Consider the following 8,622-nt stretch of genomic DNA (forward strand, 5'->3'; position numbering starts at 1 on the left):
TTCTAAACATTACAAGCTGGGCATTATTTTTTAGGACCAGAGCTGTCCTTGCTGCTTTGATTCTTGGATCCGACCAGCTCTTGGGGCTGTGGATGGGGAGTCGGACCCAAGGTGATGGATGTGTCTTCTGCTCCGAATTTGTCAGATCTGAACCATTCCTTCGGATCTCTGGCTACCCCAACCTCGGCCCCGATCCTCACAGCGGACCCGGGGAGAGCTTACTCCTTGTTGAGTGCTAAGGAGCTGCGCTCTCCATCGGCGTTCGACGTGGTGGAGAGGGTTCTCTCCCAAGGATCAAGACCCCAGCCCATTTCCTTGGATTCCACCCAGACTCCCTTGGATTCGGTTATGACTCCATTCAGCTTGTCCCAGGGACAAGCCCATGCTAGAGGAGCCCCAGGCGGTTCCCCTGGAGGAACCCCCCACGGCTCATGAACCCTCTTCAGAGAGTCCCACTGAAGAGGGTCCTCGCAATCACACTTGTAAAAGGAGGCACCTGGACTCCCCCGAGTCCTTGACAGAAAACACTGATTTAGATGGAGAAGGTTCCCCCAGGTCACCTCCCGAGGAGGTCTACTTTGGAGACATTATGGAGATCCTCCTCCAGAGGGGAGATTGGTCAGCCCCACAACCTTCTACAGGTGAATCAGTGTTCCTGGAGGCTTTTGGCATGGGCCCATCTACGTCCTGGGTGTCCCTGCCGGTGGATTTGATCACCACCCGGGCATGGAAGGAGCCTGACACCGTAGACCCGATACCTAAATCGTCTGGACAAGATCCTCTCTCCACCCTCGGACAGACAATCCTGCTGTAAAGGATCCCCCATGGATACTGTGGTGGTTGCAGCAGCCACCAAGAGGGAACTGGCTCGGGAAAGTTCCTCGGTCCACTCTCCGGACAAGGAGTCCACGGCAGTACATCGATTTGGGAAGCGAGTCTATTCTTCAGTGACGTTTTCCATCCGAGCGCTGAATTATTTGGCACGATGGTTCTTCTCTTTTTGGGAAGACTGTACGTGACACCCATGTCCAGAGTGAAAAAGACTGGAAGACTTTGTCCGCCTTCAGAATCCACTTCTCTAGTCCTCAAAGATCCTTTTCTAGGAATCAGAGAGGGCAAAAGAAGATGTGGTTCCGGTAATAAGTTTTCCCGGGATTCTTAGGACGACTTGTCCCCTAAAGGCAGGTGGACAAGACAGATGCTGCCCCAGAGGCAGCCCTGAGGTGTTGCCCGACTGTCCTACTCTGGAGGCAGTCAGGGGAAGATTATCATTGCACCCAACAGCTTGGGAGTCCATAACTGCAGATCGTTGGGTGCTTCAAGTAATATCAGGCATCTACACAGTCCTGTTTGTTACCTCTCCTGTCCAACCAAAGCATCTCCCAGATGTCCCACCCACTCAAAGGGAGACGGCAGAGCTAGAGATTTCCAAGCTGCTTTGCAAACAAGTCATTGAACTCACACACACACACACACACACACACACACACACACACACACACACACACACACACACCCCGATCAGTCTGGGTCAGGCATTTACTCCAGGTTCTTTTTAGTGCCAAAAAAGACTGGGGTACTCAGGCTCATTTTGGACCTGTCAACCTTAAACCTGGCTGTCGCCAAACAGAAATTCTGAATGGTCATCCTACAGTCCATTCTACCGTATCTTCGAGAATGCGACAGGATGTGATTGATAGACCTCCAGGGCGCTTACTACCACATCAAGATTCCGAGAAGCTCCAGGAGATTCCTTCGCTTCCGGCTGGGAGCCAATCATTTCCATTTTAGAGCCCTACCCTTCGGTCTCGCCAGAGCCCCCAGGGTGTTTACCAAGGTAATGGCAGTCGTAGCAGCTCACCTGAGGCTTCAGGGAATTCAGGTATTCCCTTACCTAGACGATTGGCTCCTCGCTGCTTCCACCAAGCGTCTTCTTTGCCAAGCCAGAGACTCCTTCCTTCATCCTGCAGACCAGCTAGGGATCACTTTCAATGTTTTCAAGTCCCTCTTGGACCCGGTGCAGATCTTAGACTTTATCAGGACATGGCTGGACACCCTTCAACTGAAAGTCTTCCTAACTCCAGACAGGGTCCAGAGTCTACGGGCCCATATATCAATAGTTCTTGGCCCCAGGTTACCAAAGGCGGGCGACGTTCTCAGAGCTCTGGGCTCTAAGACTGCAGCAATCTCTATCCTCCCTTGTGCACGTCTTCACATGCGTGTTCTTCAGTGGACTCTAGCCGTACAGTGGTCTTGGCTAGATCTCCCCATGGAATATCCAATTCAAATTGGCAAAGCCTGCAGGGCGTCACTACTCTGGTGGCTCCAATCCCTGGAGATCATAGCCAGACGCCTGTTTGTTTCACCCACAGCCCAAGCCACAGTGACCATGGGCTCCTCCCAGCTTGGGTGGTGGGGGGCATTATCTGGGGAGGACGGTCCAAGGCACTTGGTCCCAGATCGAGACCAGATTGCACATCAGTGTTCTGGAGATGAGAGCAGTGCTTTTAGCGTTGCAAGCCTTCAACACTGTTCTTCCTCCGGGGACTATTGTAGTTCAGTCAGACAACATGTCGGTTGTCTGGTACTTCAACAAACCGGGAGGAACCAGATCTTACCCCCTGTTTCGCGAGGCCATGAAAGTGTGGGAGTGGCTGATCACCACCAGTCGGTTTCTGATTGCAACGCATATCCCGGGACGCTCCAACATTTTAGCGGACAGATTGAGTTGGGCTATTCTAATGCCATATGAGTAGTCTCTGAAACGGTCAAAGCGGAGGAGAGCTTCCTTGCGTGGGATCAGACTTGCTGCGATCTCTTCGCATCTCCTTCCAACGCGAAGTGCAATGAGTTCTTCACTCTGATTCCCTCACCAGGGGATCCCCCCAGAGATGCTGTAGTCCATGCGTGGCCTCCTGGGTTAACGTACACTTAACCTCCGTTACCACTCATTCCGAAGTTTCTTCAGAAAGCTTGCCAACTGGGGTGCAAAGTGATCCTCATTGCCCGGATCTGGCCTCAAGTGTGGATGTTCATCGTGTTTCACTATTGCAGTCATGACTGTAGGGTTCTCCCTTGCCGGCAGGCAGTCCTCTGTCGGCCAGAATCCCAAAGTCTGGGTCCGGCGTCGGCTGTTCAGCCATGCTCCCTGACGTCAGAGCATCAGGAGTACAAAGCTGACAGCCGACGCCATGTTCTCCAGTCTTTCTTGCCGTGCGGTGATAGCAGTTCGCATTTGCCGGTCGGCTGACTCCTGACAATTTTTGCTAAATGTACTTCAGTCCGAAGACTTTCTTCTCCTACTCAAAGCTAAGTACCCCGTTAGGGAAACTTTTTTTCTTGCTCCAGTCCGATGTCAGAAAAAGTTAATAATTGTATTTCATGTGGGAAGCAAATACCTCATAAGGATTTTCATTCTTACTGTATTCCTTGCTTAGGCCCTGACCACGATGTAGCTAGTTGTCGGTTTTGTGCTAGATTCAATCAACGTACGATTAAACGAAGGTACTATTTTGCATTTCATTACTTCAGTAGGCGCTTTAATTACAAAATGTCGTCTGATTCGGTTCCGGCTCCCGGAATTCACAAACGACGCAAGGATAAAGACAGGCCTCCGAGGTCCAAATCGGACGATATTGTACAAGCAGAGCCAGCTTCAGGTTCGGCCGTCATCAGTGAGGTGCTTTTGCAGCCCCTGTCATTGGCCATTTTGGAACCGATGGCCGAAACGGACTCCCATGAGGAGCCAACTAGGCCTTTGAATATTTCTGTTGCAGGACCTTTGGACAATCCTCCTTCGGATAGGTCCGGAGCCGCTGTGCAGGTACCGGCTTCCGAAGGGGTTTTCAGGCCTACTCAGCTTCTAATAAAGGCAAAGACAAAGGCAAAGACTCCTTCCAAATCAAAGACTACAGCTCAGGTCTCTTCTGATCCGGCATCCAAGTCTCAGAAACAGTTACTTAAGATGGCGGAGGACTTACTTACTATGATTAGGGGTTCACATCCCCCTCCAGATAAAAGGCCAAGGCAGGAAGTGTATTATGACTCCTCTGATCAGGCTTCTGTTTCTTCAGTTGTTTCTTCTGACCAGGAATATTCTTTCCCTCCTTATGAGGATTCTGATGCAGAGGAATCCATTCCTTCAGCTTCTCCCCCCGAGGATTTTTCTTTTGGGGAAACTTTACATGAAATGAGGGAACATTTTCACTGGGAAGGACAGGAGTACTCAGAATCTAAGAAAAGACTTTGGGATTTTCTTCTTCTTCCCAAACATAGACCCCTGGCTATCCCTCCTATTTTGGATATTGTGGATGATGCCATTTTGGAGGCTAACTTATCTCCGGACTCTCTTCCTCCAGCTCCTGCTAAGCCAGACAGATGATATAGGGTTCCTGATACCCACCAGTTTTTGTACAAGAATCCTACTGCTGATCCTGAAACCATTTCTCAGGGTCCTAAGTGGGTTAAGGCCGCTACTGCTAAAAACCCCATTCCCACTGGGAAGGATTCCAGATCTTTAGAAAGATGGGGCAAAAAAGTGTACACTTCTGCTACTTTATCTATTAGGGCTTTAAACTGTCAATTTCATATGCTGAAATACCAGCAATTTCTTCTGTCTGTTTTGAAGCAAAAGCTAACTTCCATTTCTGCCTGTGCAGATGATAAGGAATTACATGACTTAATGCATGCCACTGAACAAGTTGGGAAGCATGGTTTACACTGTGGATTTGATGCCTTGGAGGCTTCTTGTAGGGCTGCTGCCTCTGGTACAGTCATTAGAAGGCATGCTTGGTTAAAGGAACAAAACTTGCCAGATCAAGTAAAAGCTAAGTTATTGGATGCTCCTGTCGAGCATAATGTTTTGTTTGGACCTAAGGCTGAAGAGGTGATAAAGAAGATGGAGGACAAGGCAAAATCCATGCAAACGGTTAAGGATTTCTTACAAGTACAGCCACCCAGATTTAGTAGGAATTGGCCTACAAAAAATTGGTGCTTTCCCAATTCAAACAGGCCTCAGAGGGGTAGATACAGATGCTCCCGAGGAAGGCCTCAAACACAAGCCTCTTCTAGACCAAGACAGTGGAATGCTTCCACCCCTAGGGGAGGAGAGGACAGGTCGCAAGCTCATAGAAAATGGGCTCAATGTCTCCCTCTTTTGGGCTGCAGGAACTTCTTGCCTGGAAGCCCCACTCAGAGGAAAACTTTCTCTCTTTCACCTAAATTGGACTCGTATAACCCAAGACAAGTGGGTTCTGGATGTGGTTTCAAGAGGTTACAAATTCCATTTTCATACCCTACCAAGACCATGCGGATGGCCGGATCTTCCAAAACACCAATGGTTAGAGGCCTTAAACCAGGTGGAGGCTCTCTTGGCTATGAAAGCCATAGAACTGGTTCCACTTTCAGAGATGGGACAAGGTTTTTACTCAAGGCCCTTTCTAGTCCCCAGAAAGCAAAACTCATGGAGACCCATTCTGGACCTGTCATTCTTGAACACTTTTCTCGAGATACCAAAATTCAAGATGCTTACTCTTCAGCAGCTGCTTCCAATGCTGACCAAAAATGCATGGATGGTAACTTTGGATTTAAAGGAGGCATATTTACACATTCCCATCAGGCAGGAATGCAGAAAATACCTCAGGTTCAAGGCCGGATTGAGGCAATATCAATTCTCTGCGCTGCCCTTTGGATTGTCTACTGTGCCCAGGGTCTTCACCAAATGCCTGGCTCCAGTAGTAGCTTATTGCAGACTCAAGGGAATTCAAATTTACCCTTATCTGGGCGATTGTCTAATTCAGGCAGACAGCAAGGATGTCTTACTCCAGTATCTAGAATTTGTTCAGAACCTTCTCAAGTTCCTGGGATACTCTGTAAACATAAAAAAGTCAAATTTGACACCCTCACAACAGATAACTTTTCTGGGTGCTCTTCTAAACACCACAACTCAGATGGCATTTCTGACATCCGAAAAACAATTACAGCTGGCTTCAACTTTCAAAACCTTGGCAACTTTAACTCAGCTTTCTGCAAGGAAATTCCTGCAGGCTTTGGGTTACATGGCCTCCTGCATCCTTCTCGTACCATATGCAAGACTACATATGAGGAAAATTCAGTGGTACCTAAAAAGTGTATGGTCTCAGCATTGCCACAGTTTAGACATACAGATCACCGACCTGCCTTGTCTCCAAAAGGAATTCCTTTGGTGGTCCAAGGCATGTACTCTAAACATAGGAAAACCCTTCAGTCTGCCTCCAGCCACTCCGATACTAACCATGGACGCTTCAGATTATGCATGGGGAGCCCATTTTCAGGGCAACTGTCTGCAGGGCCTTTGGACAAAGGATCAGAAGCTCCTGCATATCAATTTAAAGGAAATGTTAGCCGTACAGAACGCTCTATTGGCCTTCAGGAATCTTCTACAACCAGGACAGCTACTAATACGGACAGACAACACCACAGTTATGTGGTACATAAACAAGCAAGGGGGATCTCATTCCTATCCCCTTTGCAGACTAGCCATGAATCTATGGAACACAGCTCTAGCTTGCAAACTGGACCTTCAAGCTCAATTTCTACCAGGGAAGCAAAACTTCCTGGCAGACATCTGAGCAGAAACCTGTCGGATCCACACGAATGGATGCTGGACACCGAAATATTCAGGATGATTACAGCAGTCTGGGGATGTCCTCACATAGACCTCTTTGCATCCCATCTCAATCATCAACTACAGATTTTTTGCACCAGGACTTTCCACAAACTAGCTTGGAAAGTGGATGCACTATCATTCAGTTGGAGAAACCTCTCGGGGCATGCCTTCCCGCCTCTACCTCTTCTTCCACGGGTGTTATTAAAGATCAAACAGGATAAGCCCAAGATGAGAATTTTGCTGGCCCCAAATTGGCCTCGACAATTTTGGTGCCCAACTCTGAAAAACATTTGTCTGGAGCCCCCTTGGGTATTACCACAGACTCTCCGAACCTTCTGTCCCAGCACCAGGGTCAGGTTCTGCACTCCCATGTCAAAACTCAGCCTGGAGGCCTGGTTAATCCAGGGTCCTTGATTCATTCTCTCCTACCCAAGCAGGTTATGGATGTCATTTTAGAAGCCAGACGTCCTAGCACTAGAAAATGTTATGCAGGGAAATGGAAAAGATTTTGCACCTGGATGCAGGTTCAGGATTCAGATCCTCTTATTCCTAACATTCCTCTGATTTTACTTTACCTGACAGACCTCTTACATAAGGGTCTCTCTTTCTCGTCCATAAAGATCCATGCTTCTGCTATTTCTGCTCATTATAATACAGACCCTCCTATCTTTTCCCATCAGCTCATGAGACCGTTTCTCAGAGGAGCTAACTTAAGGCCCCCTAGATCTCCTCCCATTCCTGCTTGGGATCTCAACTATGTTTTGGAAAAACTCACCTTACCTCCTTTTGAGCCTGCTGCCACTTCTGACATCAAGTTTTTATCTTGGAAGACAGCCATTCTGTTAGCTCTGACCTCTGCCAGGAGAGTTTCGGAGTTGCAAGCTCTCATGGCTGTGGAACGTTATATTATTTTTCATCAAGACAGGGTGTCTTTAATGACTAATCCTTCTTTCATGCCTAAGGTGGTTTCCAAAGTGGCTTTAAATCAAACTATTCACTTGCCAACTTTTTTCCCCAGTCCTCAAAATAAGGGGGAAAGGATCTTGCATTCCTTGGATGTACACAGACAACTACGTTTTTACCTGGACAGAACCAAGGACATCAGGAAATCAGAGCAATTGTTTGTTTCTTATGCTTCAAGTTCCCAAGGTAAAGCTATTTCAAAACAGACCCTTTCTAAATGGATTGCTCATGGAATCAGATTTTGTTATTCACATCATGGAAAACAAATCCAAGGGAGTATAAGGACTCACTCTACCAGAGCTGCTGCCACTTCAGCTGCCTTCCTCAGAGGAGTTCCTACCAAAGACATTTTGGAAGCTGCAACTTGGAGTTCAGTGCATACTTTTTCCAAGCACTACAATCTACCTCTTTACTCTAAGTCTAGGGCAGGCTTTGCTTCTGCTGTCTTGCAGGGCCTTTTAGCCGCCCCCTCTTCTTTATGACCACCTACCTTTTATTCTGCTTTGGGATTCAACCCTACAGTCATAACTGCAACAGTGAAACACGATGAACATAGTACAGTTGTGTACACTTACCATAAATGTAGATATTAGAGTGTCTTCACTGTTGCAGTCTGGGTTTCCCTCCCTTCTGTCCCCTCTTATTTTTTCTATTGTGTGGTTCCCTTCTTCACTCTTCTTTTGAGGTGTATTTGCAAAGGGTATGGGATCTTACTCATTTTGGAGCACCTGACATCTGGGGCAAGAAAAACTGGAGAACATGGCGTCGGCTGCCAGCTTTGTACTCCTGACGTCAGGGAGCATGGCTGAACAGCCGACGCCGGACCCAGACTTTGGGATTCTGGCCGACCGAGGACTGCCTGCCGGCAAGGGAAAACCCTACAGTCATGACTGCAACAGTGAAGACACTCTAACATCTACATTTATGGTAAGTGTACACAACTGTACTTTCCCCTTCCTTTGGTCTCATGTTCTAGCTCCTCTTTGGGTTCTGGATCCCTGCCCGGATCTCAT

General features: G+C 47.9%; 1 protein-coding gene across 1 annotated transcript in view; it reads left to right on the forward strand.

Moving 5' to 3' along the window:
• TNPO3 (transportin 3) overlaps positions 1-8,622 on the forward strand; it is a 2,808,908-nt gene that overhangs the window by 1,510,618 nt on the left and 1,289,668 nt on the right. The window lies entirely within an intron of this gene.

This window comes from Protopterus annectens, chromosome 11.part0, assembly GCF_019279795.1.
Source record: "Protopterus annectens isolate FY-2018-M chromosome 11.part0, PAN1.0, whole genome shotgun sequence".
Classification (NCBI taxonomy): domain Eukaryota; kingdom Metazoa; phylum Chordata; order Ceratodontiformes; family Protopteridae; genus Protopterus; species Protopterus annectens.